We start from the raw sequence: 14607 nt of genomic DNA, 5'->3' as shown, positions 1-14607 counted from the left end.
GTGGGGTCGCAATTCTAACCTAACCTAACCCACTTCTCAGGCAACAGTTCGTTTTCGTGGGGTTCCAATTCTAACCTAACCTAACCCGCTTTTCAGGCAACAGTTTGTTTTCGTGGGGTCGCAGTTCTAACCTAACCTAACCCACTTTTCTGGCAACAGTTCGTTTTCTTGGGGATCGCAGTTCTAACCTAACCTAACCCACTTTTCAGACAACAGTTCGTTTTCTTGGGGGACGCAGTTTTAACCTAACCTAACCCACTTTTCTGGCAACAGTTTGTTTTCATTTGTTTTGTGAGCTAAAAATATGTATACATCCAAAATGCCAATAATATGTTCCCACCCAAAGTTACAGTACAATACAATAATAATGTTTTTTTTTACGAATTATAAACGTAGGCAGAGCTTTTAGTTACGGCTCTGCGTTAATGAGTCAGTCAGCCACATATTTAGGTGTTTTATGCATTGTTAAATATAAATTAGACTTGGATTTTATACAATCTGACGCTTTCTTTAATTTTAACATTCGTCGAAAAACATTCTGCCAAATGTAGCTTATGACAGATGGGTTTTAGGTCATACAAGTTATACCAAATAGAAAGAATCTAAATACGTTTTCTTCGATGTAAATATTCGCCTAAATCCTATTATGCTAAACAGATTATGAAAATCACATTTCGGACATTTAAACAAATGCAAAATAAAATTATTCGTATCAAAATTCGGTCATGATAGTAGTCGTCTATTTAAGATTCGGACTTGGAAACATTCGGGCTATTGCATATTATACAAACTAAAGCTTTCTGCAAATTTAACATTCGTCGAAAAATATTTCTGCCAAATAGGTTATGCCAGATGCGTTTCGGGTCACGGAAGTTATGCCAAATAGACGGAACCCATTTTGAAATAAGACATCTTGACATATTGAAACAATATTATTACTTATTATAACTTACTTTAAAGAATTATAGTCTTATATTCACTAAGTAAACGTCCAAATGATTGATACGCTAATTCTAATCATCGCTAGCCGATCTAATGCTTCCCTTGTTATGATTAAAAGCTTTTATGTTATAATATAAAGCGGCTGGTGTTAAGCACTGGGACATTTACTTTACCCTAATTCCCGAATATTAGCTTATATATTTGGTTAAAAATATTGTTTTCTTTATTATTACTATATTGTCAGAACAATATTAATTACAACTGTAATCGGGATATACCTAGCATAATTAACTACCGTTTGATACATTTTTAAGCTCCGTAACTGTAAACTATGCTGAAAACAGTTAACATGTGTACGGTGGTTGGTAACGAATACACCCCGAATTTAGAATAAAAAAGTCTGAGTATGTCACTTACGACCCCCTCCTAAAAAAGATTCACTAATTTATCAAAAATTTCATGGTCGTAAAGGACATTCTTAATGTTTTTGACCAATTTTAAGGGACATTAACTTCTTTCGTATTTAATTTATAGATATGATCGCTAATTTAGCTTAAAGAGACTCACATTTTGAGTACTTTTCTAATACACATCAAAAATATAGCTCGATAAACAAAAAAAATATATCAACATTAAACAAAAAATCGCAGTTTTTCGCGTCTCCTGAAAAGTGGCATTTTGTCCTTTACGCCAATTGAACCCAAAGGTATCGTACTATCGAAATATACTTTTCATAGTAGTAGTACGAAATGTAATCTGAAAGGAATCAAGTAATGCATTCCTGTAATGAGGAATCGACATTGATTCCAATTACTAGTAATAGGGATGTTGACATGAATCGCGAATATATAACTGTTAGTTTGGAGGTTAAGGGGGCAGGAAGATAAACAAACGTGCTCGCTTATAGAAGTCCTGTATTCGACTGACGGTCGGCCGTTGGACGCAGCCAACGGTACTTAGCCTATACTTATAGATAGCTATAACATCCCTCCACCCTTAGTCTAAAAATATTTCTTATAATTAACTACGTTGCGGGGCCGTTTAGATGGCTCATGAGATGGTCGGTCAGAAACACTCGTAGAAACTGGCGCCGCGGTATTCTGCGCCGGCGACGGCGGGGGCGCGCCGACCTGGAGCGGCGGCGGTGCCTCGGCGTCCTGGGGGAGCGCAGTAGAGCGAAGGGGCGACTTGACTCGAGGCATTGGTGGCGGCCAAAGTCAAACCCTCTTCGCAGTCAGCCCAGTTGTCGGAGGCGACAGAGTCAGGTGCTGCCGGCGCATGCACCGTCGAGGTGGATTCGGACTGAAGTTGCTGACTGGAATCCGAAGACGTAGGTGACAAAATGATGGCCGGCATATCCATCTCATTCAGTGAAAGTTGACCATTATTACCACTCTCTCTTTCGCGCCAATTCTCAACGTTCTCCCCTTTATACTTCAAAAGTTGATTTGAGTGTTTTTTTAACACAGTATTGCAATCGAGTAAACTAACTAGGTATACAGTAGCACCGAGTTTTTTTACTATAACACCTTTCACCCAGCTCGTTTTCTGAGCTTTATAGACTTTAACTAAAACTAATTCTTTATCTAAGAACTCCACCACACGGTTACCAACATAACTAATAGCCTGCGAGCACTGTTTTTGTTTTACAACTTCGTCGAGTGTTGCGTTCAGAGGAGGTGGTTGTTTACATTTTAAAAAGTCTAATCTGCTACGTAGTTTGGTTCCGAATAAGATTTCGGCAGGTGATTTTCCTGTTGTACTGTGAATGGAGCTTCTATAATTGAACAAAAATTCATTTAATTTACACGGCAAATCTCTTTTGTTATAACCGGATACAATGATGCCCTTAATAGCATTTTTAACAATTTTTACCAAGGATTCCGCTTGTCCATTACTTATAGGGTTGTACGCCGGTGAAGTTACATGTGATATGCCATTTAAACTACAAAAATCCCTAAACTGAGTGGAAACAAAAGAACTCGCGTTATCCGAACATATTGTATGAATTAAACCAAATCTCGACATAACATCGCACAGCTTTTCAATCACGACTTGAGTACTCGACCCCGAAGATATGTCATAATATTCTACCCATTTGGAGTAGGCATCGACAATTATTAGGTAAAGTTTGTTATTTATAGGTCCTAGCATATCAACATGTACGCGATACCAAGGCTGGGGAGGGTACTCCCAGCAGGCAAGGGGCGCGCGGGGAGGGGCGGGCCTCAGCCCGGCGCAAATGCTGCAGCTGGCAACAAAACATTCGATATCAGCTGACATGCCTGGCCACCAAAACCGGTTGCGCGCTTCTAACTTCATTTTAGTACTACCTAAATGACCCTTATGCAGTTCTGAGATTATTTGTTTCCGACAGTTTGTTGGAATCACAACCTTGTGCCCACGTACTAAGCATGAGTTTTCTAATGATAGTTCGTGTCTGCAACTGTAGTACGGTGTTAAGCGCTTATCGCTATTCTTTTGTGGCCATCCATTTAGCACGCTATGTATAACATCTGATAATAATGGATCAGATTTAGTATAACATATTATGTCATCTAGGCTTAAAAAACGAACACCGTCGTAAACAAAATTAATATAAGTTGCTTTATCTAACAATTCATCGTCATGGTTAGTGCATGTCTCTGTGGCACTAGTCGTGGCACGACTCAAAAAATCAGCTGTGTTGTGGGCACTGCTTACGTATTCTATCTTAAAGTTATATGAGGCTAGAAATATAGCGTAGCGTTGCAACCTGTTAGCTGTGACTTCCGGTATGCCTTTGTTTGGGTTAAAAATTGATAGGAGTGGCTTATGGTCAGTTCTCAATACAAAAGGGGTGGATCGGCCGTACAAGTACTGATGGTACTTACGAATACCATAGATAATAGAAGTAGCTTCTTTTTGTATCTGACTATACGATTTTTCAGCTGAGGTGAGTGAACGAGACGCATATGAAAATGGTCTTTCAGGGCAGCCTTTTTCTTTTTGGGATAAAATGGCTGCCAAGCCAGTTGGTGACGCGTCAACTGTCAAAAACAAATCTGCATCTGGGTTGAAGTGTGCTAAAACTTCATCGGATGCCAGTATATTTTTTATGTTCGTTACCGCCGTCTCATGTTTGGCCTCCCATGACCACGGGGTGTTATTTTGCAATAAAGAGTGCAAAGGTTGCAAGATGGATGCGGCATTTTTGACAAACGATCTATAATAATTTACTAGTCCAAGAAAAGACTTCAATTCTGTTACGTTAGAAGGAGTTTTCGCCTCTAAAATGGATTTTATTTTATCAGGCGATTTATGGAGTCCGTTACGATCGATTATAAATCCTAAATAAGTAACGGAGTCCTGGAACAGGGAACATTTGCTACTTTGTAGCACTAAGCCTGCATCCTGCAAACGTTTGCATACTTCTTGCAGCCTATGCAAATGCTGATCATGATTTTCCCCAGTGACCAAAATGTCGTCCTGGAACAAAAGGACCCCCGGTATACCGGACAGGAGGCTTTCAATTGTACGTTGAAAAATAGCCGCTGAACTAGACAAGCCAAAAACAAGGCGCGTGTACTTATATAAACCCTTATGAGTGTTTATGCATGTTAACATCTGTGACTCGTCGCTAAGCACTAACTGATTATAGGCACGGGATAAATCCAGCTTTGAAAATTGCTGCCCGCCGTGCAGTTTCGCAAACAACTCTTCAATTCTAGGGAGGGGATACTTCTCAACTTCTAATTGCTTATTTAGGGAAACCGAGTAATCTGCACATATTCTAATTTTGCCGTCCTTTTTGAGCACAGGTACTATGGGACTCGCGTATTCGGAGTAGCTCACGGGTACCAAAATTCCAAGGTTTACCAGCCGGTCTATCTCACTTTCAACCATGTCACGGAGGGCAAAAGGTATTGTTCGAGCTTTATAAAAAATTGGTCTCGAGTTAGGTTTTAGGCTAAGGGTGACAGCTACACCTTTACAACACCCTAATTCCTCAGAAAATAGACCTGGGTATTTACTGGCTAACTCACTTAAGACCGTGTGTGTGCTAGAGGAGCTATGTGATTTTATAGACGATATTTGGAGATTAAATCGCGAAAAGAAATCACGACCTAAGAGAGGAGCGCGACGACCACTAACGATATGAACATTTATGTTATTTGTGATATATATGTCCTTGCCTATAAGTAATAGGCAAGGACACTACGCCTACAGTTTCAATAGGGTCCTTATTATAGGAAGTTAAATTGGAGTTACATGGCCCAATCGGCTCAGTGAAGTGTTTATAATAGGTGTGTTCCGACAAAACCGTAACAGCGGCACCTGTATCTATTTCAAATCGTAAGTTGACTCCATTCACAAGTACTGTCTCATACATAGGCTCACCTTTTAAAGATTTAATATTATGTAAGGCTCGCTTACCGTCATCGCCGACCTCTTCCTCCTCTGGGCAACACTCGATAAAGTTGACTTTCGCACTACTTTTTTGACACATCCTACGCAAATGTCCCCGCTGACCACACGTTTTGCACCTGTACTTCGTAAACTTGCAAGTACTCGAACCGTGACCTTTGTACCCGCACGCCGGGCACACGTTGTCGCGCTGAGCTGGCCCCGGCGCGCGCGCTGATGACGACGCCGCTATCTTTAGTACAGCCTGCTCCTGCACAGTTGTATTCATCCCTGCGTTCGCTACTGTCTGGGATGAACCCTGCCGAGCACACCGTATAGCTTCTGCTAGCTCCAACGCTTTGTTCAGCGTGAGGTCCACTAACGGCTTGGTGAAAAGCTTGTCCCGCTCCGGGCCTGGCTGCATGCCGAGGACAAATCGATCACGAAGAGTCTCGTTCAAGACTGATGTCGAAAACCCACAATGAGCGGCGAGCCGACGGACTCGCGCCGCCCATTCTGATAAGCCTTCGTTGGCTTGCTGCGCCGCGGAATGAAATTTAAACCTCTCCGCGAACCCGCACTTAACAGTTTCGAGATGATCGTTCAGGAGTTTAACAACGGCGTCGTAGTCTAGAGTTGTCACATCACTTGGAAGGGCTAAATCACGCACTAACTTATAACTGTTTTCGCATAGACTACTTAATAAAACCGCGCGACGCTTAACTTTCGATTTATCTTCCGTATCGTCCAAACTATTTGCTAAAAACCACTGCTCGAGTCGATCTTTGTAAGTCGACCATTCTTGTACTTCATGGTTGAATGTAGTGAGCGACCCGATGGTAACTTTAGCCATATTTAATTCGTGCACACGCGGTGTGCGACCCATCGTCGCCAGTGTTAGTTTGGAGGTTAAGGGGGCAGGAAGATAAACAAACGTGCTCGCTTATAGAAGTCCTGTATTCGACTGACGGTCGGCCGTTGGACGCAGCCAACGGTACTTAGCCTATACTTATAGATAGCTATAACAATAACATGTTGTGTTTTTACCATAGCAGGGAATATTAGAATGCTGAAAATCATATTTTGCAAGTGTAAATATGCGTAAGAAATTCATTAAAAATATTTATAATAATGCCCAATATCACGTGACTGCAAACGCCAAACGGAGCGCGTTACGTCACGGCCTGTAAAGTCCCACAGACAAGTCGTCAAACCTGACTGTAATCCATACGACTTCACCAAAGAATTTGGATGTTCAAAAACTGTATGTATTTTTTATTTCGACATTAGACATTTATTACGTACAAAAGAAATTATTACATGATATAAATACTACAGCTTTTAATCTACGCTAGGACTGACATTTTGGCAGCCAGTTTGTTTATTTATGAGTTAGTCACGTAATCAAGATCACGTGACAGATTGGAGCGTTTAGGCTCGAACTTTAAACACTAAACTAATTGAGCTTTATTTTGTATTTAAAATTAATGAATATAAAATTTTAATATATTTTTTGTAATAATTACGTGTCTATAAAATGAATGCAGTTCTAAAAAAATGTCAACATCCCTATTGTAATATTCGAAAAATTGATTCCTGATTCCTCAAATGGAATTGTACTTAGTAAATAAATAAAATAAATATTCGGGACATCGTACACAGATCAACTTAGCCCCAAACTAAGCATAGCTTGTTGTTGACTTACTAGGACGCATCTATACCTTATAAATTTGAAACAGGTGTGCAGATTTCGAAAATGATAACCATGACATAAAACGACATCCATGACGACTTTTATGACATACTGCATGGCCGCCATTTTGGATTCTAAAATTGTCATCATTTTCGAAATCGGGGCCCCCTAAAGCCTACAAAACGACATCCATGACGACTTTTATGACATACTGCATGGCCGCCATTTTGGATTCCAAAATGGTCATCATTTTCGAAATCTGCGCCCCCAAAAACCTATAAAACTACATCCATGGCGACTTTTATGAAATGCGTGGCCGCCATCTTGGATTCCAAAATGGTCATCATTTTCGAAATCTGCGCCCCCTAAAACCTATAAAACGACGTCCATGACGACACGAACAACAAGAGAAATCTACTTTCACGCGTTGCAGACGGCCTTCAAGATAGCTATGAAACGAATCAATGACTGAAGGAGAAATGTTAAGATAACGCATTACGACAAGTAAGACATCAAAATCAACTTACTCCAGTAAAGATACGCTTACGTTAAACATTAATTAGTAATAGGCAATTTTTTTTTTATTCCTGTTCTTTAGATCATTTTAAGATACTTTATTTTCGAATCCAAAAAACTTTCTGTCCGGAAGTAGGTAAAAAAAAATAGTTAAAAAAAAGAGCCGTTCTTGTTTGTTAAAAATAGTAATAGTATTTTTAGTTCGTAAACGTGACGAAAATAATATTTATAATGAGTCGACAATGGAATCAGTCAAAATATTAACACGGAAAATAACTCATTCAATAAATGGCGGGGCCTCACGGATATACGTCGTGACTTGATATAAAAAAAAAGTAATAATTAGGTCTTTGATTGAATTACCATAAAACTACCTCATTAAGCTATTTATCCGAGAATCCGACATCAATATTATTTGTATCACTTGTATATATATTTACGCCTTAAACATGCTAGAAAAAATGGTTATAGATATAATTTCTTGCAGACTTTGTTCTGATAACGTTCAAAGTGATATTCAATACATAATCACACAAAAATATGGTCAATGTAATAAATATGTGCATTTTATCAAATTCGCTAAATGAAACTACCAAATTTGAACTCTTTGCGCTAATGCTAAGGATTACATTTCCTTGCGGCGCGCGGGGACAGTTTCAATGCGGGCGGTGGCGGGAGTTCGTGCCAAGGACGCGTGGATAGTATGTAGGTAAGTATGTACTTACCTACAAGTTGCTACAAGTGACAGGCCAATTCGAACGTGCGCGGGCGTCTCGCTCGCACCAAATATTTGTGCGGCCAAGTCTGAGCAAAATGAACGCGCGCGTGAATGATAGCTGATTAAAAATAACTGATATCATATCCAATATTATTGGTTGATGTTCAAATTATATTCGTAATTATATACGTCAATTATGACCCACTACAAAAATAAAAATTGCGCATGACTATCTATCGTTCTTATTTAATTTCAGAATGGCATAGTGTGGAGTGGCATTATAAAAGGAATACTTATTATCGTAGTCATTTGACAGTTTTGGTGACACTTTCACATTCTGTCACAGCGAAGTGTGTAGGCCCACTCTTTAATTTGATATTAACGTCTATCCAACAACTTTGTCAGTAGAAAAAGGCGCGAAATTCAAATTTTCTATGAGACAATAACCCTTCGCGCCTAAGCGTCTGTAGACTTTTTTTTTCAACAAACGTATTATATTGACTATTTCGTGCTCTTTCAATTCATAGTTTACGTTCCATAATAAGTATAACATAGTAAGTTCCATAATAAGTATAACATAGTATAATAAGAGTCGACGTGAAATATATGTTTACACTTTTGCACCTTACTCCTTTGCAATGAGGCGAAAAGTACGGCTTTAAAATGACAGCGTTTTACACAAAAATAAAACGCTAATTAAATAACTTACCATATTCGGAACCTAAGAATAAATAATATTGAGAGTGGCAACACTGTCGTAGGGGGCTATTCATAAATTTAAGTCATTTCAAATTTGGGGGGGGGGGGTCTGGACATCGGATGATGGTAGCATGACGCAGGTGGAAACGGTGTCATTCGAAGCATGATTTTTTGATGATTTTATGGGGGGGGGGGGGGCGACAAAAATCGTCAAAAATAGATGACGTTATGTATGGACAGCCCCTAGGTCGTATTGTCTTTTTCTAGCATATACCTCCCTCTCTACCCCACACTCCTACCACACAGGCAGGTTGCTTTGTCAGTTATACAAGACAAATTTTCAAGTCATTGTCTCAATATTATACATATTTGCACCATGCAGGATTAAAAATTTAGGTTCCGAATAGAGATGCACCGGATATTCGGTTACTATCCGGTATCCTATCTCGCCCTTATTTTAATATCCGGACGGATACCGGATACTAAAATAAGGGTACTAAATAACTATGCTTGATATCGGAATATAATCGTACTCGATTATTAGTTTAAAACAATTTAAACGTTCCATTCACTAGCTCGCGCACTAATTTCGTACCTAGTGATAGACCTATATACCGCGCGAAAGTTCATTACGAAACAGGCCAAAACTTCCACAATGCGCACCTGAAAAACCTGAATATTTCCGCCGGCCGAATATTCGGCGGCTGAATACTGAATATTCGGCCTATGGTCAGGCCGTACCTTCCGTATCCTGTATGCGGCCAAACAACTATCCGTTGCATCTGTAGTTCCGAATATGATAAGTTATTTAATTAGCGTTTTATTTTTGTGTAAATGCTGTCATTAAACAGCTGTACCGATATTCGGAACCTAAGAATAATATTGAAACATGTTTGTTATCGCCTGGTGGTGGGAAGACGCCAAACCAATGTGATTATACATATCCTATGATATACTTATTATGTGTATGTAATATAATTATATTATGAGTGTTTAATTAATAATGTAGTACGTACACCCTTTATTGTAACACCTGTGAGGAGAGAGATATTTAGTAAAGTATACAATTTGATAGGTACATTTTGTAAAATTAACATTTATTGTATTTATTTATTAATTCAAATAACAAATTGCACCTTACAGCTAATGCCAAAGCAGCACAATTTGGAACACATTAACAGTTTTTATTTGCTAGATAATTTAACGGACAACTATAGTACATTGTAGGAGAGGACGGAAAACCGCTAAAAGATGGACGAGTGAGTTTGAGGGCCGACACGTTGGTGGAGGCCCTCGAATAATACGACTCCATCTTTAGCGTTTCCGGCCGAGGCATTACATAGTGCTTTTCACGACTACTGCGAGGAAATAAGGAAACATTTGGATAACTATAAGTACTAGCCCGCGATTTCTCTGGTAGCAAATTACTAGCCACTGCCTGTGCTGTCTCTTGAATTTCGGTAGGCGTCAGCGTAAGAATATCATTTTCTTCACTATAGCTAGTTTGTTAGTGCACGACACCTTGCACTTTGTGACTATGCGCTGAAACTTGGCACAGTTGATACTTAGCTGGTCATGAGCAGATACAGACCGGGATACCTCGAGAGCCACGTCTCATTTAGTGGGGGGGGGGGGGGGGAAGTTCGACGCCGCCGCGCTTCACTTGGAGCAACATTTCTCTAAAACTATACCTATTAGGGAATGTAATATATCATTTTCGGATAAATTAAGGATGAGGAATCTAGTTTTGGAACAAAAACAATGCACTTTCTAACAAAAAAAAGCATAAAGTAGAAAAGACTAAAAAACGTATTTTTGATTTTTTCATAATTACCATTTTTTTTTTAAGTATAGCAGGAATCTGAAAACAAAAAATACAGTCGTAAAGCTACACTTATTACGTTTAAGAAAATATATAGTTTAATATACAAAACTGTTGATAAATGGGAGTTAAAAAATAATATTAAGCGTGGGCCAGAGTGATCTCAATACATAATATTATGAATGTGGGAAAGTTACTTATAATTTGTTCTACAATCGTTTATTTTTTAATAATTTCGTAAATAACTCGTAAACGGTAGCCCACAGCAAAACAATATCTTTTACGTAAATAATCTGTTTAAGATTTCTTATAAAATAAGTGCTCCTTTTTTTCGCTAAGGTCAATATTAAAAAAAATATTGAAGGGAGAAAATAAATACTAAGGTCCTCTTTTTTAGTCATTCGTAAATAACTCGTAAAGGATGTCCAATAGCAAAAAATATTTTAACACAAGAATAATTAGCATAAAATTTCCTACAAAAAAGGTTATTCAAACTTTTTCGCTAGGATCAATATTTAAAAAGGGGACCTTAGAATTTATTTTCTCTCTTTAATATCGTTTTTAATATTGATCCTAGCGAAAAAGTTCGAATGACCTTTTTTGTAGGAAATTTTATGTAAATTATTCATGTACTAAAAATTGTTTTGCTATTGGCCTTCGTTTACGAGTTATTTACGAATGACTAAAAAAGGGGACCTAAGTATTTATTTTCTCCCTTCAATATTTTTTTTAATATTGATGGTACCGAAAAACAGTAGTACTTATTTTATAAGAAATCTGAAACAGATTATTTACGTAAAAGATATTTTTTGCTGTGGGCTACCGTTTACGAGTTATTTACGAAAAACAAGAAAAATAAACGATTGTAGAACAAATTATAAGTAACTTTCCCACATTCATCATATTTTGTATTGAGATCACTCTGACCCACGCTTAATATTATTTTTTATCTCCCATTTATCAACAGTTTTGTATATTAAACTATATATTTTCTTAAACGTAATAAGTGTAGCTTTACGACTGTATTTTTTGTTTTCAGATTCCTGCTATACTTTTAAAAAAAAATGGTAATTATGAAAAAATCAAAAATACGTTTTTTAGTCTTTTCTACTTTATGCTTTTTTTTGTTAGAAAGTGCATTGTTTTTGTTCCAAAACTAGATTCCTCATCCTTAATTTATCCGAAAATGATATATTACATTCCCTAATAGGTATAGTTTTAGAGAAATGTTGCTCCAAGTGAAGCGCGGCGGCGTCGAACTTCCCCCCCTCCCCCCCACTAAATGAGACGTGGCTCTCGAGGTCTCCCGGTCTGTATCTGCTCAAGACCAGCTAAGAATCAACTGTGCCAAGTTTCAGCGCATAGTCTCAAAGTGCAAGGTCCCCATACAACGGTGTGCAGTAACAAAGCAGCTACTAGAAGAACTCATTTTTATAGCGAGCGTAGATACGTGTTTCTTATATTTTATAGTACTATCCAATTCAGTGAGAATTTTCCGATCCCGCCTTTTTTCTTTTTTATCACATTTAAGAGGCGTTTTTATGTTGTTTGCTTCAAACGGACTCTAAACTTAGAAGCGTTTTTGCTAAAAAAAACCACAAACAGCTACAAAAGTAAAAAACGCCTTAAGCGTGAATCGAATGAACTGACTGAATGAATGAATAGTTTGACATTTCGTTTATTTTTAAACAAGAAATTGGTCCTATAAATAACCTAAATTTATTTTTGAAGGAAAAAGTTGCGCCAAAAAAGACCTTTTATTGATTTTTATGTTTTAAATTATACTCATTGCTGTAGCGAACTGTCACCAATGACAGATGATGATAATAATGAAACATTGTACACTCGCGTGCAAAAGTATTGCATCACTTTGCATTTTTTCGTCCGCATCCAATATATTTGTAAACTGGTTAATTTCTCTAAATTATTTTAATGTAATCATGTTCCTTGAAGTTTTAGCTTTACGAAAAGTAAAAAAACATGGAAATCGGCCCAGTATTTTTCAAATTATCGGCATTTTCCCGATTTGTGAGCGGTTTCACGTTATCACGCGCACGAGTTGCGTTACCCTTGACCCTTATAAAACGGGGGTAGAGAAGGGGTTGTTATCAGTCACTTATCAGAAGTCGATCGTTACATATCTCCGCGTATTTTCCCGTGAAAAAGACCTGGAAAAATGGAAACCACTGAAGCTGAAGTCCGCCAAATCATCCAGCCCCTGCAAGCGGGGCGTAGCCAACGTTCAGTAGCTGCCGAGCTGAATTTAAGCCAATCTGCAGTTTGCAGAGTTTACCAGAGGTTCCAGGGGACTGGATCCTTTACTTCAAGACCAAGAAGCGGCCGCAGAGAGTGTACATCAGAGAGGGACGACCGCTTCTTTGTCACAACATCTCTCCGAGATCGACACCGGACCAGCATTGCCATCCAGCAGCGTCTGCGTGAGGTACGAGGAGTGGCTGCCAGTGAGTAGACAATAAGAAGAAGACTTAAGAAAGCGAACTTGACACCCAGGAGGCCCGCAGCGGTGCCCAGATTGCTGGCGCGACACCGTACAGCCTAAAGAGAGTTTACTGAAAATCACAAGGACTGGACCATTGAGCAATGAACCCCAGTTCTCTTCTTGAAAGAGTGCAGAATGTGTTTGAATGGATGTGACCGAAAAGGAAGAGTCTACAGAAGGCCAGAAGAACAGTTCGCTCAATGTTTCTTCTCCGAAAGGGTCGCCTATGGCGGTGGATCCGTAATGTTCTGGGGCGGCATTTCCTACGACGGGCGGACAGAACTGGTTTTCGTGCCTGGCGGGGGCCGTGACAGTGGATTGACCGCTGCCAAGTACATCACTGATATCCTGGAGGAACATGTTGTTCCTTATGCCGGTATTTTTGATGAGGGGTTCATCCTAATGCAGGATAATGTCCCGTGTCATACCGCTAGGGCCACCGCAGCCTACCTTCTCGAAGTGGGCATCGACACAATGGACTGGCCAGCGATGAGCCCGGACCTTAACCCCATTGAACACGTGTGGGACTACCTAAAAAGGAGGGTTCGAAAGCGGAATCCTGCCCTGGTCAATGTTGAGGAGTTGAAGGGAGCCTTGCTGGAGGAGTGGGACGCTATTCCTCATGATCACATTAGAAAATTAATTACGTCTATGAAAAACCACTTGGTTTGTGAAAGGAGGCCTGTAGGTGGCAATACCAAGTATTAATTTAATAATAATAAACGATATTGTATTAAAAAAATGACTTTTATTCTCAAGTTTCCGGATTTATTTTTGGAGCATTATGCGACTACTTTCAGTTTTATGATTTTTTATAGTCTTCAGATTCGAAATTTCATTGAATTTACCATTTTTCTAATGCGTTACATTATAAGCTTTCAGTTGATACCAAAATTTTCAGAATCGGGTATAGAATTACAAAGATATTGAGTGCGGACGAAAAAATGCAAAGTGATGCAATACTTTTGCACGCGAGTGTAGTAGTGGTGGTTCAAGTGCTACAGCTATTGCCTACTTTCCAGCTTGGTTTTAGACCATCTATTGCCACATTTCCGAACAGTGGCGTGAAAAATTTAATTATTTATTTCACACCAGCTCGGAAAGGCTTACTTTGCACTTCAAAGACTGAGAGCAAAGTTTCATTTTATTCACAAGTGAGGCAAAGGAATCAAATGCAAATTTTGAGTTGTTTTCTTATGTTTGCTGGTAGAATTGACTTTTAAATCATAAATATTTAATAAAATTCATTTGTATTTGATTTTGTATGATATTTTTACATTTAATATTTGCTTCGGGTTGGTGTGGTGAAACATTTTGTGTTTCACTTGGGG

The 14607-nt window shown here is 38.7% G+C and overlaps 1 long non-coding RNA gene across 1 annotated transcript in view; it reads right to left on the bottom strand.

Moving 5' to 3' along the window:
- Window positions 1–14607, bottom strand: part of LOC134805821 (uncharacterized) — an 89927-nt gene that overhangs the window by 44946 nt on the left and 30374 nt on the right. The gene's annotated exons all lie outside the window — the stretch shown is intronic.

The sequence above is a fragment of the Cydia splendana genome, unplaced genomic scaffold (assembly GCF_910591565.1).
Source record: "Cydia splendana unplaced genomic scaffold, ilCydSple1.2 scaffold_66_ctg1, whole genome shotgun sequence".
In the NCBI taxonomy this organism is placed as follows: Eukaryota; Metazoa; Arthropoda; class Insecta; order Lepidoptera; family Tortricidae; genus Cydia; species Cydia splendana.
The sequence above is the reverse complement of the archived record's forward strand: the minus strand, read 5'-3'. Positions and strand labels throughout refer to the sequence as shown.